Source organism: Macrosteles quadrilineatus, unplaced genomic scaffold, assembly GCF_028750875.1.
Source record: "Macrosteles quadrilineatus isolate MER2022 unplaced genomic scaffold, UCM_ALF_1.0 Scaffold_2__2_contigs__length_208266976, whole genome shotgun sequence".
In the NCBI taxonomy this organism is placed as follows: domain Eukaryota; kingdom Metazoa; phylum Arthropoda; class Insecta; order Hemiptera; family Cicadellidae; genus Macrosteles; species Macrosteles quadrilineatus.
In genome coordinates, this window is record NW_026542595.1 from 91,947,195 (window position 1) to 91,964,877 (window position 17,683).

At 38.1% G+C, this 17,683-nt stretch overlaps 1 protein-coding gene across 3 annotated transcripts in view; it reads right to left on the reverse strand.

The window, feature by feature from the left end:
- LOC128987158 (uncharacterized) overlaps nucleotides 1-17,683 on the reverse strand; it is a 38,861-nt gene that overhangs the window by 12,965 nt on the left and 8,213 nt on the right. Inside the window, exon 1 of one of the 3 annotated variants that reach the window (XM_054407896.1) lies at nucleotides 6,185-6,286. The exons of 1 other annotated variant lie outside the window; for it this stretch is intronic. The gene's annotated coding sequence lies outside the window, so the exon portion shown is untranslated. Of the gene's footprint in view, nucleotides 1-6,117; nucleotides 6,287-17,683 lie in introns of those variants that run through there. One more of the 3 variants, XM_054407894.1, reaches the window with a different exon arrangement.

Consider the following 17,683-nt stretch of genomic DNA (forward strand, 5'->3'; position numbering starts at 1 on the left):
TTAGGTAGGTATCTGCATTCCTAAAATTCTATGGGAAGGGAGGAAAACGGGTCCGTGACGTAGGAAGTGGTGAAGGAAGTAGTCAAGACGAGCTGTCTGGAGTGTGGGAACTGTTTATGACGATTAGATTAAGGTATCTGCATTCCTAAAATTCTATGGGAAGGGACGAAAACAGGTCCGCGACGTAGGAAGTGGTGAAGAAAGTAGTCAAGGTGAGCTGTCCGGAGTGTGGAGAAACTGTTTATGACGATTAGATTTAGGTATCTGCATTCCTAAAATTCTATTGGAAGGGAGGAAAACGGGTCCGCGACGTAGGAAGTGGTGAAGGAAGTAGTCAAGGCGAGCTGTCCGGAGAGTGGGAACTGTTTATGGCAATTAGATTAAGGTATCTGCAATCCTAAAATTTTATTGGAAGGGAAGGAAACAGGTCCGCGACGTGGGAAGTGGTGAAGGAAGTAGTAAAGGCGAGCTGTTCGGGGTATGGGATCTGTTTATGACCATTAGATTAAGGTATTTGCAATCCTAAAATGCTATGGGAAGGGAGGAAAACAGGTCCGCGACGTGGGAAGTGGTGAAGGAAATAGTCAAGGCGAGCTGTCCGGAGTGTGGAAACTGTTTATGACTATTAGATTAAGGTATCTACAATCCTAAAATGCTATGGGACGGGAGGAAAACAGGTCCGCGACGTGGGAAGTGGTGAAGGAAGTAGTCAAGGCGAGCTGTGCGGATTGTGGAAACTGTTTATGACTATTAGATTAAGGTATTTGCATTCCAATAATGCTAAGGGAAGGGAAGTAAAGAGGTCCGTGACGTAGGAAGTGATGAAGAAAGCAGTTAAGGCGAGTTTTTTGGAGTGTGGTAACTGTTTATGACGATTAGATTAAGGTATCCCCAATCCTAAAATGCTATGGGAAGGGAGGTAAACAGGTCCGCGACGTAGGAAGTGGTGAAGGAAGTAGTCAAGGCGAGCTGTCCGGAGAGTGGGAACTGTTTATGGCAATTAGATTAAGGTATCTGCAATCCTAAAATTTTATTGGAAGGGAAGGAAACAGGTCCGCGACGTGGGAAGTGGTGAAGGAAGTAGTAAAGGCGAGCTGTTCGGGGTATGGGATCTGTTTATGACCATTAGATTAAGGTATTTGCAATCCTAAAATGCTATGGGAAGGGAGGAAAACAGGTCCGCGACGTGGGAAGTGGTGAAGGAAATAGTCAAGGCGAGCTGTCCGGAGTGTGGAAACTGTTTATGACTATTAGATTAAGGTATCTACAATCCTAAAATGCTATGGGACGGGAGGAAAACAGGTCCGCGACGTGGGAAGTGGTGAAGGAAGTAGTCAAGGCGAGCTGTGCGGATTGTGGAAACTGTTTATGACTATTAGATTAAGGTATTTGCATTCCAATAATGCTAAGGGAAGGGAAGTAAAGAGGTCCGTGACGTAGGAAGTGATGAAGAAAGCAGTTAAGGCGAGTTTTTTGGAGTGTGGTAACTGTTTATGACGATTAGATTAAGGTATCCCCAATCCTAAAATGCTATGGGAAGGGAGGTAAACAGGTCCGTGACGTAGGAAGAGATAAAGGAAGTGGTAAAGGCGAGTTTTTTGGAGTCTGGGAACTGTTTATGACGATTAGATTATGGTATCTTGGTATCTACAATCTTAAAATTCTATGGGAAGAGAGGGAAACATGTCTGCGACGTAAGAAGAGGTGAAGGAAGTAGTAAGGTGAGCAGTGTGGAGTTTGGGAACTGGAAACCGTTTGTAGCAGTTAGATTAATGTATCTGCAATGCTGAAATGCTATGATAAGGGATGGAAGCATGCCCACGACATAGAAAATGGTGGAAGAAGTAGTAAAGGCTAGCAGTGCGGAGTGTGGGCAATGTTTGTGGCAATTAGATTAACGTATCTAAATTCCTAAAATGCTATGGAAAGTGATGAAAACAGGTCCACGATGTAGGAAGTGGCTTAGGAAGTAGGTATGAACATATGTTGAGAACCGTCTGTGGCAGTTAGATTAATGTATCTTCAATCATAAAATGCTATGAGAAGGGAAGGAAACATCCCCCACGAAGTAGGAAGTAGTAAAGGCTGGCAGTGCAGAGTGGGGGAACCGTTTGGGCAGTTAGATAAATGTATCTAATACTTAAATGCTGTGAGAAGGGAAGGAAACATGTCTATGACGTAGGAAATGGTGAAGGAATTAGTAAGGCTTGCCGTGCAGAGTGTGGGAACTGTCTTTGGCAATTACATTAATGTATCTGCAATCCTAAAATGCTATGGTAAGAGACGGAAACAGGTCCACGACGTAGGGGGTGGTGAAGGAAGTAGTAAAGGTGGGCAGTGTTGAGTGTAGGAATGGATTAATGTATCTGCAATGCTAAAATGCTATGGGAAGAGACTGTAGACTGTAGGTTAAAATGATTATGAAGCACGAATCGTTACATAATTCGATACGTATTCAATCGTTTACAATAGAAATTTACAACTGAGTTGACTACAGCTGAGTTTTACTCCATAGAGGCTAAAAACGAATTTTATTCCCTAAAGAGTAAAAATGCTACTTTAGACCCGCAACACATGCATCAATGACGACTGTTTTCACTGCAGTATGACAAAAACAATATAATATGAACCATTGATGACTCCGCTCAATTTTGTGGATGCTTCTGCGAACGCCACCTAGTTTATTTAAAGCCCAATAATCAGGAACAGCTGGGTCCAGTTTCGTACCATCAAAAAGCTGCTTATCTTTCTCAGGATCGAACCGGTGAACTATTTATTGCTAGGCGAACACCATAATAACCACTCAAATAAGGAATATTTGTTCGCGTTGATTTCTAACTCTACAAATTTTTGTTTAGTTAAATTGTTTATAATTTAACTAAACATGTTTTGGCACAGTTTCGCATCATAAGCATGCGGATATGGCTTTAAGTTACTGTCCTATAACATTGCCATTATACCAAATAATGTTGTGTTACGCGTTTCAATGAATTTCTGTTTGGATACGCACAACGAAATCGAACACAAATTATATTGAGGGTGTGAGATTAAGAGAGATTCGGGGGTTCTTATCTGTAACAATAACAATTCGTTACAGGAAGTTTATCTTCAAAATGATGGTTTAATAAAGTATCTGTGTTAAATTAGGTGCTTAAAGAACATTTAATACTATCATTAGGTTGTTTACAAGTCTTATTTGATTCGATTACTAAACTGAGCTGTGATGAATTATAAATATACTAGCTGTACCCGCGGGCTTTGCCCCGTTTAACTTCTTAATTTTCAAGATGAGCTCGTTCGCATGGCTCAATCACGTCCTGGTTTAAGTGCTAGGTTGGAGCTCGTTCGCTACGCTCACTCACCTTTAGGTTGGAGCTCGTTCGCTGCGCTCACTTGCCTTCTGGTTAGCTCGTTCGCTACGCTAACTCGCCTCCAGGTTGAAGTTCGTTCGCTACGCTCACTCACCTTTTGGTTGCAAATTAGCTGTTGTCATAAATTAAAAAAAAAAAATAGTGCTGCACCCTGTTGGCAATCCTTGTAACTTTAAAGCTATTGAACATCATAGAACAGAACCAACTTGTTTAATTGAAACAGCTGTTAAGATTCATTAATTCCTTTTAAATATGAAAAATCATAAGGTTAACATGGGAAACTCCAGAGCCACTGGGGCGGAGCCCGAGAGTCCGATCAGAATAAAAACAACTTAGTTTTCCTATTTAATGCCTAAAGAATCGGTGTACCAAATTGCAGCCTCCTAGGTAAATGGGAAGTGGGAGAATTAGTGATGAGTGAGTGAGTGAGTGAGTGAGTGAGTGAGTGAGTGTGTCAGTGAGGGCTTTGCCTTTTATATATTTAGATTTAACAATATCATTAAAATGCATTTTATTAAACACTCTGTATATACCTATATAACAAATAAAATTGTATTGTGAAAATACTATTCTCGTAGTTTAAATAAAATGCTGGTACGTAAATAGGCCTACGTTACTTATAAAATGTTAAACTAATATGATAACAACGTAGACAACGTTTTACGTTGATTCATAAGATTAAAACTAAAACATAAATAAGTAATAATGTCCCACGAAGAGGTTTAAATATTCGATTTTATATTACTAGACCAATTATGCACCGAACCTTTGGAAAATTTACACAGTTTACAAAGTAGGTTTTAAGAATATTCTGGACAAATTGTAGCTCCCTAACCCTTGTATAAACAAAATGGTGGCAGATTGAAAATATTTTATTAATAATTATATTTATAATTTATTTATTAACTGGAGATGGATCACAGTTTAAATAATTTTGGACTCTACTTTTAGGTTTTTTGTTAGGCTATGTTCTAGTTTCCTGATGAAAAAGCCATATTTCCCTAGAATGTGACAACAACAATATTTTACAAAACGAAAAACACCATTTTTAATGTTTTTTAAGTATAATTTTTCAATATGTCACCATTTTGTTTTTACAAGGGTCAGGGAGCTGAAATTTTCCCAGAATATTTTTACAACCTCTACTTAACAAATTGAGTAAGGTATCAAAATGTACAAGTAATGTAAAATCAAAAGTTTAAATCTCTTTATCTCTTTATACGTCACCCTGTACTTAATAAAATAAAAATTAAATAACTTTTTAACGGCCTACTAAGATAATTTGAACTCCATATAATAGCGCGACGATATTATCAAATTCAATCTCCTACTCTTTGGTAAATCGGGAGCTTAAATGATGGTGGCTTATGGGCTGACTTTTTTAAACCACAAATACGTGACACGAAGGAACCCGTTGCAAATTGCACATAATAGGGTTCTAAAGCTGAGACAAAAAATTATGCAATCCTTTACTTTTCAAAAATTATCATTGTGTATGGCAGTTGTTGGGTGAATAAACCTAATAATTTACAATAATTACAGTTGTTGGTTATAGTTTTATGCCATGAAAAAACAGTTACTTTACCTAGCTCAATGGGTTTACAATTATTATCAAAAGTGACCTATTCAAAATCCACTTTCATAAACTGTTTCATCTCGTGTTTGCAATCTGACTGTGGGTTAACTGTCGTTGAAGGATCAGCTGATAATTTAGAATTCGCATTCAAACCGTTATAAAGAAAGTTGCTTAGAATCACTGGATATTAAAAGTCTATATATAAATCTAACGCTAGGGGGTGAAGGTCTGAAGGGAACTACCTTTCTAGTTATCATTTGTTCCTCCGCGAGATCATAAGATTTAACACCCCCACCGCAGCAAACCTGGGGACTAAGTGAATTTCCTTTTGCCTGATTGGATTTACAATAAAATATCTCCTTAAAAATATCACATTTATTCCCTATCTAAATAGCATTAGTTTAACGAGTACTTAGGTTTTCTACAACTTAGGGAGCTCAATAAAGTGTTTTTTGTGTGAAATGTTTATAGTTTAGTATTGTATAGGTGCATTTTCCAAATTTGATCAAAATATGATCATAAACAAGAAAACTAAAACAGTTTATTTATTATCCATAAAAATAACATTGGGATTTAAAATTGCAATTTTGTGGAATTTCCTGTGTAACCATTAGGTGCATGTGTTATGTGTTTGTTCGAGACAATTATTACATATTAATAACCCTAATATCTTACAAAATTTAAAATAAATAAAATCTATATCATATAGAGCCTACCTGAATCAAGCTATAACTAACGATAAAAGTAGTATATTAAAAATTCACATTTATAAACAGTTTCCCATTTCGTTTAAAACTGACTGTTAAACTGGGGTTACCAGCTGTTAAATACAATTCAAATGTTAAAACATGTTTAAGCAAGTTAATTCAGCAGCACCTGTACTAAATCGCATCATATAAATAAACCAAAGAGAGAAGCTAAGCCCTGACAAAGATTATCCATTTAATTACATTTCTTCTTTGCAATAGATATTTTAAAATGAATCCTTAATCGTATATATCAGTTAAATAGGACAGGTGAAAAATGTATATAACAGGGTTCCCTTCCTATTTTAAGTATATAGATTTTCTACAGAAATTATTTTTTATACAATGCGTCATCGATAAAAACAATTATAATCATATATTTGTACATACAATGGGTTTACTAGAAATGACAATTCCGTGTTACCTTTAATCAACAGAGTGTGGTAAAGTAAGTGTCCGAGGGTTATTCCATGTAGGAGAGCACAAGATACACTGACGGCTGGGGCTGAGGCTGACGGTAGCGTAGTAGGAGTGAGGAGTGCGGAGTGCGGCTGCGCGGTGGCCGCGAGTGCGCAGAGTGCAGAGCTGCGTCACAGAGGCGACCTTGGCCGTGGTCGGGACCGGTCCTTGGCAGGAACTGCACGGAAGGATCAGCACTGGTCACCCAGGACTACAGGATGTTGACGACCTTCCGCTACAAGAGCAATAAACATCCCAGTCTTGTTGATGGCGTCGAGTACGAATAAACCACGGTCGTGTGGATTTGTTTACAATCACGTTGGTTTTTGAGAACGAAGACACAGTAAAACATTAGGACCATACTAATTTATGGTGGGCAATGAGTATACCGCAATTGCCTGGTTAGCCTGACAAAGATCAACTGGCTATATTGATGTATATATTATACGTAATTCAATTAGGGGGTTTCTCTTTAACATCCCCTTTTCGCCCGTCCTACTGAACCGATTTTTACGATTGAGGTGCCATTTTAATACGATCAAGCGGAAGGATGAATGGTAAATAAATAGGGGATTTGTTTGAGGGGTTTGCCTCCAAAGCCTTTGATTTATTTTTTAATAGCACTTTCAAAGGCTGAGTGCTACTGACCAACTAGGTTTATAACGGTTTTAAGCGTGAATAGTAACAGCTGATTACCATCGGTTGAATATACAACCTCACTCAAATTGTAAAATAGACATAACAGTTGAGGGTTAAATAGGCAATCTTTGTTTATAAACAATTGTAGCCTGATTGAATGATTAACTCTTTTCGGCGTAGACCTTTCATGATTTTTTTTATTTTTACGAGGTAAACAAAAGGTTAAGGGGTATACAAGTTTTGAACTCGATACGTAATTTGCACACGAGTCCATTATAATGACAACTGGGTTCAGTTAGAAACCAGCAATAATGAACAGCTGTTTTGAATCTGTATCGTTATGCCCTCAACTGGTCAACTGTTCTGGGACACATTGAGCGTGACAAACGTGACACAACCACACCAGATGGTATATACAACTGTCACGTTATGACCCTATCTAGAGGGTGGTGATATCGGTGGTCGGTGATGTGTTGGTGTAGATCCCGCATGAGTTGGTATGCTGGTCAACTGTTCTGGGACACATTGAGCGTGACAAACGTGACACAACCACACCAGATGGTATATACAACTGTCACGTTATGACCCTATCTAGAGGGTGGTGATATCGGTGGTCGGTGATGTGTTGGTGTAGATCCCGCATGAGTTGGTATGCTGGTCAACTGTTCTGGGACACATTGAGCGTGACAAACGTGACACAACCACACCAGATGGTATATACAACTGTCACGTTATGACCCTATCTAGATGGTGGTGATATCGGTGGTCGGTGATGTGTTGGTGTAGATCCCGCATGAGTTGGTATGCTGGTCAACTGTTCTGGGACACAGCGAGGGTGACAAACGTGACACAACAACACCAGATGGTATATACAACTGTCACGTTATGACCCTATCTAGATGGTGGTGATATCGGTGGTTGGTGATGTGTTGGTGTAGGTCCCGCATGAATATGTTGGTATGCTGGTCAACTGTTCTGGGACACAGCGAGCGTGACAAACGTGACATCATTGCTGCAGACGTCACGCAATCTTTGGTCACGCTAAGACCTTCGTAGTTCCTTGCCAAACAATGCATGTGAGAGAACAAAGCCTTAATGTCTGAAGTAATCGAGATAGCTGGTTTGTGAGTTTAAATTTTTATTAACTTGTGTTTTATTTTAGAAAATAAATCAGTTATACTAAAATGGAACATGCAGGGTTGGAACCACTTCAATTAGAATGATCTTTGTACTGAGTCAGGTGATGACGGCAAAATACTTCGTGGATGGTAATAATAATCAAATTGTAAGTAAAATATTGTTAGTTTTCACTTCCCATGGAAATCAGATACACTCACGTACGTTTGTATTCCCGATATTCCTTTAAAGCCTACTATTTCGACCTCAAAATGTGAGCATGCTTGTCAGTTCCTAATTTCACGATGTTAAATGTTCTAAAGAATATCTGGAATTTTTCTCTATGTCTATTAATTACTCTGTTACAGCCCCAAGCTTAACATTTATACACTAAAAGAGCTAACGAAGAAATAAAAACACTAAACACTGTAAGTGGTGGATTATTGTTGAAACAGCGGTTTGTCGTGGTGACAATTCAAGCCAATATCACGTAACATTGTTGATCCCAAACACAAGCACCATAAGTCGATCGATTTTGCTACAGTTCCAGTATAAGTCTGTCCTAGATAGCCTCAGCTCAGATGGAGACCAGATACAAATCTACCGTGGGATTGTCGTTGGCGTTAAGTCATCTATTTAACCCTTATCCAACAGTGTAATTGCTTCCTCAACTTACAGCTGGGCACGGTTCTCACACCGGTTCCAAAAACTAGTTGGCTCTAGTTCTGCTCCACCTGTGATAGTGAAAAGAGGTAGTTATATGACAATGCCGCGATCCATCATCCGTGGATCTACTCCTCATAGGTTGGTTTCGGATGAGCACACTGCCGAAATATGTCAACCTACAATCATTGAGAGGCTATTAGACGCATGCTACACTAAGAAATCTCCCCTATCATTCTTTGAGCTTTTGGTTGCATCAGACGTGTACACTACCAGAGGTTCTACACCTCCCATTTTCAGTCAGAGGTGGCTATTAGATCAACCACCCATTTACTGCTTAAGGGTCTCAGTACGTCTCATACGAGGGAGTAACATATGAGCTTCCATTTTCAGATGTTTCTATCCGACAAATGGGAAGCGGAGCGAGAATCATCCTATATTTTGCCGTGGGGGTCATAAACTGTCAAAACCGTCAGGGAAGCCCGAGTGCCGTTTGACTCCTTAGAGTGTAAGAGTAAGTATTTTCTTGAGTAATTTCTTGAGTAAGTATTCAAGGGAGAGGTATTGGTGGAAGGGGGTGTAGTGGGCAGAATGTAACGGAGACCGTGTACAGATTCTTAACTGGGCTACCCTAATATCAATTAAAAATCTAGATTTTATTAGTACACCTTCATTCATTTTTATAACCAGCATGTTTTGTTAGGTTAGCTTATGACAGTTTCATTTCATCCCTCAAACAAGTTTTGCTCATCCGACCCACCCCCTTGGTCGATCTTTCCACCCCCATACCCACCGCACCGTGGAATCGGTCGCTCATACCTGGCTGGCACTCGTACCTCCAAGCCTCAGGCTGTAAAATAACCCTGGTAAACTTTTTAGGCAAATGGCACTTGGCCCTGCACTCCCGACGAATGTGCTACTGGAGAATCCCCTCATCCAATTTCTGTCGGTGTCTATCAGACAAATTAACTACTGACAGACCTCCACCTAATCGCTCTATGAGGTGGCTATCAGAAGAATTCAAAACCGAAAATCCCCAACTATCATTCTCAGGGATTGCTTTTAGACGAGGTCCCTACTAAAATAGCTACACAAATCAGTCTGCAGATGAGTGTAAATTACCCTAAGATCTCCATCTTCCTTTCTTAGAGGTACTTGCGAGTATTTCTGTTGCATCTTCATATCGTGTAACCGTTATTCCCCACCCAAGTCTCTCTGCACCTCATGTACATTCATAGAGCACATAGTAAAAATAATATGTGCTCGATGTGTTTTTTGAGTTTATCAAATGCAGTAACAACCGCCACATCACTGCATCCTAGTCAAATTATCACTCTTATCTCTCAACAGATGTTTGTAGCTGTGATATCTCCGTATAGTGACTCTATGATAATTTCGTCATATTAGACGATGCATAATTTTCGCAGCCTCTGAAGACAAACAGGGACATGTTTCGCGTACCTGGTCTTTTAATCTCATCACACTGGACACAGGCTGTGGTGTTAACCACCTCATTGCTGTGGCCAATTTGTCCGTTGCATAACATAATCTGTACATCTCGTGTCACCTATTAAGTCACTCCTCAACAAGGCGGTATTGCTATTGCGGAGAAGAATCATGATTGTTAGATAACCGAGAACCTGTCTTGTCTTGTCTGTTCTGCAATCGTCATTTCAGTTTTGCGTTTTGCGGCATGGGTCGTGACGCTAGGTTCGTTACGCTCAGGCTACGTTGCGGTACGTTGACACCGCAGAGCGTAGAGCGTAGTTACATCACTTCTCTGCCCGCTGTGTTCTATGATCAAGGGCACGCACGTCAATGGCCATTGTCGCTGAGAACAAACGGCACGCCTTCATATCACTATCACTATCTCTAGCCGTGTTCTAATACTGCATTGTCTAACGTTCGTGACCGCAATCAACAAGTATCCAGTATCCATTGTAGACGTAATGGCGAATTTGAAACTAACATGTGATCACTGGAACCATTCTATGCGGGCGTTCAAAGGCGTCACTAATGCTAGAGATTTTATGGAGAATATACGGAATCAGAATTCCAGATCCCAAAACTTTTAGTTAATACTTTTTTCTTTTGCAAATCGTGATGGACATTTTCCACAATAATCAGTTAGGCAGTACTGTAAATGTAAATATCTAATTTAGTGAGGTTGGAGGGCAATCAATTTCAAAGTATTCAGGCCAAAGGCTAGGTCCATGATATTTTTGTTTTCTATGACTTTTAAAGAACCGTAAATACGAATTACATACAACTTGTTACAAACTAGAACATAGATGTTTACTACCTGTAGCAAAGACTACCTTTCAACGCTACCGCGAACGTAGACAACCTCGAGATCGCACTACAGAGTGCAAGCTAGAAGATAAGTTGATGCAGTTTTGACCTTAACCTAAAAACAACACTATAAACTGAGAACGTTATACATTAACTTCATAAAATTACCTTTAATAAGAATCGCTGAAGGTTTGTACTTGGCACGATTGACGGTTTAAGGTATATAACGTGTAATGTGGAGGTTTTTAGTTGTGCTATTTTTTGAACACAGAAAAACTATATTACAATCAAAAGTAGTTGATAAAAAAATTTTGTTTTTTGAAATTATAGTTGTTGAGAACTAGTTTATGAAGATGGGTGTCGTACGTAGAATTAATGAAACTGAACCTAGTTCAATGTCAACCTCCAACAGTAACATCGGTCCGAATCTTAGCTCCAAGGTAATCTTAATGATTCAATGACGTGGAAGAGCTTTAGACCCAGAAAGATGAAACAAAATGTCAAAAGACGCATCTATAATTTCATTTCTTGCTTATCGATTTCGTAACGTTAAATTATCTCATTATTTGGTGGGAAGTGAACTGTAAGCTAATTTTCGCGGCAATTTATCTCAAATAAATGTATTATTTTCTGTGGGGATATTTAAAGTCACTTATCAACCACATACGTTGGGTGGCTTAGAAGTTGACAAACATCACGATATTGTTTAAACATGGACCAACCGATGGATAAAGTAATTAATTCTAAACACAAATAAATAATATTCTTAATAATTTAAATTCCTATAAAATCGTGGTGTGAAATCTGTTTGTTAGGGGTTTGATTGAACTTTTAAAAACTACACCCTGTTTGAGGTTCGGTTTTAGTAGAATCGTGTGAAATGCTTTTGGAAAAAGAATTTACTCAAAGTATCAACCACTATCCCTTTTACATTTTACTACAACGGTAGAACTACACTACATTGCCATGTTACATATAGTTTAACTGACAGCATTCCTAAAATAACGTAATTAAGTTAGATAAGATGTTCATCCCTTAATCTAAATTTCTGGATAGCTCAGTGGTTATAGTGATAATCTAGTAATCAAATGGTCGCAGGTTCGATCCTAAAAAAATCCGAAAAAAAGTGTTTAGCATTTTGGTGGTTCGAAACTGGACATTGGGCTTTTAATAAATGGTCCTGTGTAACGAAACAGCTTATCTTAGTCAGTAACAAAGCTACACAAGGCATCACACCTCATTCTACACTCATTCTTCACTCAGGCTTGGGTTAAAATACACACAAAGTCCCCATCTTAAATTAATATTAATATGAATAATTGATTTTTTTCTGAACTCTCCCGTTCACCAAAGACATTGAACTGCATTTAAAGAAATGACAACAGTGGAAACAATCAAGATTGCTCCAATCCAACGCTAATGTTAATGTCCGAGATAAATTCAATTCCCTTGACATTCCGAGGATGAAAAACCTGGGTTAATTACATTGAACAGTCTCAGCCAGAGCCAATCACCAATGAGTCAATCTCAAGGTCAAGTCTTGCGTTGCGATATACAAGTTTATGGAATTACTTTACTGCCATTGTAGCTTGTATAACGCACACACACAATCCATGGAGGTACTGGTAAATGTTTCACAAGTGTGTGTGTGTGTCAGCGTGTTAGTTAGTCGTTTTAACCACAGGATTTACAACATTTTAAATTTTACTTGGATCGGTACTATGGTTGAAAATACATTTCACAAACATAACATGATTGCTTTAGTAAATGAGAAATGACCAAAACAGCAATGAATGGAGCTGACCACCACTAGTGTATCGATACTTAAAGAATAGGTAACATTTTGTAATTTAGTATAATATCATATGATTTTTAAAACTATAGAAAATTATTGACCTTTGGGCTTTATCGATCTCAAACTTACAACAATATAATAACATAACCTTAACCATATGTTATAAACAAATAAGGCAGGCAATCGACCGCACTTCTTACTTTGGTGGAATTGAGAAGTGGCGTGTGTGTGAAGGATTATTTGGACAAAGACAAATTTGATGTTTGACCTTAGGCGAAAATCAAGGCAGGTATCATTACACTGTGATGACATGATATTTCAAGGTCTTGTAGGATATCTAATTACACAGCCACATGTAGTTGTATTTTTAACAAGGAACCCGCGCGCAATGCGCTTATTACAAATTGCGCAATTAAATAGAGTTCTAAACTTGTTTTCGAAGAAAAACTATTCCTGCATTAGTTACTTTTAACTTTCAAAGCTTATGTTTGTTTTAAGTGAATAAAACTACTTATTTACAGTAAGTTAAATTTCTTGATTAATAGATCTACATCATAAGGAGTGATTTACCTACCCTGATCAAGAAAGTACAATAATCAATAAAAGTAGGCTAGGCTATTTAAAATCCATTTTCGTAAACTTTCCGTCTCTTTTTTACCTTCGGCTATACATACGACTTCTCTTTTTTTTGTGATTTGGAGAATGCTTTCGTTAAAAATTTTCAAGTTTGAGGTTTGGGTCACGAAAATGACCAGAACTTTGATTAGAAGTCGGTAACTCATATTATGCTCCTTTTTACTCTGAACAAATTGTACAGTCCGCATTGCTGTAAAAATTACGATTCAAAAGTTACTGCAACTCCCATTGAAGTACCTATCATAGTTACTCCCAATGCTTAAGTTACCTATCATAAGGGTTGTTTACAAGCTAATGGGGGAAAGTATGTGTCAGACTGCTGACTGCTGATACTCTTTTATTGACTATCTAACTGTAGTTAAACCATAGATAAAACATACCCCCTAAGTAGATTTCCCTTCCTTATGGAACAGCTGAAGCCGATTTTACTGTTAGTTCTGTCCGGTGTACTGTAGAGTCGTGTTTTGTTTACAATTTGTTTCTTGCTATTTAAGTAATCTAAAACCTCGTTTAACCAAATAAAACTATCTAATCATAAACAATTACTTGTCCACTAGTTATACATAACCAAACAGTGAGGCACAAATCATGAGAAACTAACCATAAAATAATAGAAACAAAGTGTATAAAAAACACGACTCTACAGTAAACCGGACAAATAAAGTTCACATTTAACACGGTTGTGAAGAAGCTTTACTAAAATCCTCCAAATAATGTATGTAGTGTTTTTTGTAGTGAAGCAGTTTTAAAAATGAAATAAAACTATAAAGAATAACTTGTATTAGCGTGGTAAAACATTTATTTACACAAAATTGTTGTACCGTTGGGGTTGAACATTATTTCGGGAACATCGGCACCATGGCATGCTTATAAGAAGTCTGGAAGTGTAATTTTCAATTTTTCAACACTCTTTCCAACAGCTGGGGGCGTATTTCGGCAATAACACGACAGATGCTCGCATCTGTGGATTGTCGGCGTGGACTCATGAGTCGTGACATTTTTTATCTCAACAAAAAAAAATTGTATGTTGGCGTGATATTGATATATAATAATTGTAGACGCCAGTTAAATCAACTCAATACAAGATATTGCATTTATCAAAGGCTAGTTGTGTCGTCTGCTATGTAGCATGTTGCACGACTATACACAGAATATACTTCCCATGTAATGTAAAAATTCAAAGCCAAAAAACGTGGTGCAATCTGTTGAGATGGTCTACCACCTAATGATAATATTCTGTGTCAAGTGATAAATCAATCAACTATTTGCTATGATACTGCATTGGTTTTAATGAATATTTAACCCAATACACCAGAGTAAACTCTACTTACATGGTCCTGAACTTCATCTATTTTCTTGGCTTCAAATTTTTATATCACATGGGAAGTCTCTTCTGTCTATAGTCAATGGTTGCGACAATAATGCTGCAACCAAAAGATATTCAAAAGTTACGTAAACAAACATTTGAGGGGCAAATGTTTCTTATCATTGTTCGATAGCGTTCTCTATTTACCGCAATGTGAATTACATACCAGCTGATTGGAAACTGTATTTTGAAATGACACCTGCAGAATTCGCTTCCTATGAGCTCATTATAGGCAACCTTGTTTGAACACAAATTAATGGTACAAAACTCGTGTTCAAATAAATGCATTACCATGGTATATAAGTTAGTTTTCATTTGGTAGTTAAATTGATTTTTTTTATCACCCCACTGAAAAGAACAACTTATAACTAAAGAAATGAGAATATTGCGAATATAAAGTTTCAACTTCCTCGCCGGATACTCGCAGTGTTTGCAGGATATGTCAGGATCTCATGTATCTAGCCTCTACCAAGGGCGCCGGTTGACCTTGATATACCAGTCCTGCTCTCGACCCTGCCTAGCCAACTTTTGTTTATCCACCTGCAAGTTAACGATGATTGTCACTCACGTGTTTTTATAATTGCACAATCTGAAAACGTGTGTTTTAACTACATGTAATCGCTATAGTTGTGTTGATGTAACCTTGACAGTGACGAATTCGTCCTGGCATTTTAAGTGCATTTAATAAAATATATTTTATCATTGAGAATCAGAATACGTCTGTAAATGTATCAAAACAACTTCGTGACGTGCTTAAAAGTGTTTGCACTGTTTAGTACCAACCACAACTCATTTGACCTATTAAGCGTGTTATAAAGGAGAATCTGTTTATGATCACAGGAAAACTTGCAGTAAATCCCTTTGTTCAAACATAAAATGAAGAAGTGTGATGAAAATCCACAATAACGAAAACAATTATTGCGGGACCTCCATAACAACAATGATAGTGTCAATATATTAGCCTGAAGTGCTCCATAGATGTTCACACAGTGCTACATAGATGGTCAATAGCAATAGTGCTCCAAGGATTAGTCCACAGTGCTACCATGTTTAGCTCACAGTAGTCTTTAGATTAGCTGGAAGCCCTCCATAGATTTGATCACAGTAACCCGTGGGTTTACCCACAACAATCAATATGGTCAATATTTTCCCTTAGGGAGCACTTTAGGGAAACATGTTACAGTAACACAATGAGTAGTTCACAACACTCCCTGGATCGATCCATAGACCACCACAAATAAAACCTCAATACTCCGTTGAAATATCCACAATTCCCAATAAATGTGTCCTCAGGGGCTCCACAATACTACATAGCTTAAAATATTTTTCTTCAGTGATGCTACAGGTTGCTTCATAGATTTTTACACAGCGCTCCCTAGATAAGTCTGCAGTACGTCATAGATTTGCCAATAGTGATCCTTAGATTGGCTTATAGTGTTCCATAAATTTGTCCACAATGCTGCTCTATTGATGTGGATACAGTACCTTCTAGATCAATCTGCAGTTCTCCATAGATTTGCCCACATGAGTGTTTGGATTGACTTGCATTGTTCTCCAAATTTGTCCACAATGCTGCTCCATGAATGTGGTCACAGTGCCTCCTATATCCGTCTGGTGTACTCCATAGATTTGCCCACGGTTCTATATGTAATTGTATCGTAACCATAACAATAGCCAGTTCCACTTTGACGTAACACACTGCGGTGTACAGAGACATAATGACAGCAGACACCGACTCAACTGGGTCGACCGTGACAGCAATCAAAACAACACCGTGACGTCATCTCCACCAACAACTGGTGGCAATTTATTTAATGAAACTGGAAGTAATTCTAGAAATTGAAATTAATATCGATTAATATCATTTGGAGCAGTTAGATTTGCTACAGTCTCGTCTTTATATACTTTGTGTTTGAGTCCGCAGTAGATACACAATTGAGAAATTATGTTACCTTTTGACGACGTCATTCCTTATAATTTTCCAATAACTATCATTTCCACTGTCAAATATTCTGTCCTCACTCCTTCGTATTCAACAAAGAATACGGGGCAATTTGAAGTGATGAAACCTAAGCCTTGAAACTGTAGTCATCGGAATAATATAAGGATTGACTGCGATAGAGGTAACCTAAAAATTTTTTAAGTTGTATTTTTAACCCAGTTTGTATGTTTAGTGGCATGTCACAATCAAAGTGGGGATAAAATAGCGAAGAAGATGATAAATTGATTGAAGCCATTCCAGCACACCCCGCTTTTCTAGAACGGAGGTGATTTTAAAATTTATAATATCCCTCTTCAAGTCTCTTCAAAAACATTAAACTCACTTCTTCCCTGGTTTCGCACAACATTTCTAAAATCTCGTTATCGTTCCTCAGCTAATCAATCCTCAGCTATAGTTCCAATTCCTCAGCTAACAAATACTTCACTATCTGCTTTTTACAGCTCTTTTCACAAACAGCACTCCTTTCGCCACCAAAGAAAACCACTCACTGATCAAATCATCTCAAGAAATAAGTGCTTCTGGCAAATAGATTATCGCTCTATAAGCGATCATCGGTAAGCGTCAGCCGCACCATCCGCTTCTGGCAAATAGATTATCGCCATATAAGCGATCATCGGTAAGCGTCAGCCGCACCATCCGCTTCTGGCAAATAGATTATCGCCATATAAGCGATCATCGGTAAGCATCAGCACAGAAAACGTACTATAGTTATAGTTATAGTTATACGTAGTACGGTTATAGTAGTACGTTTTCTGTGGCATCAGACGCACCATCCGCTTCTGGCAAAAGAGGCCTCTAATGTCCAGGATGCCAATAATACTAGGGTTGCTTTCAGAGAGGTGAAAGCCAGTTGAGCGGAACAAACGTATATTTGTATAAGTAACTAAATGTAAAAAGGTCAATAGATTTATTTACTAATGCTGGTTTTAAAGATTAAAATTATAATAATTCAAATTTACCTCTTCGAGAAGTGCATTATGGTAGTTTTGACCAGGAAAATATTACAGTAGTTGGAATCTGAT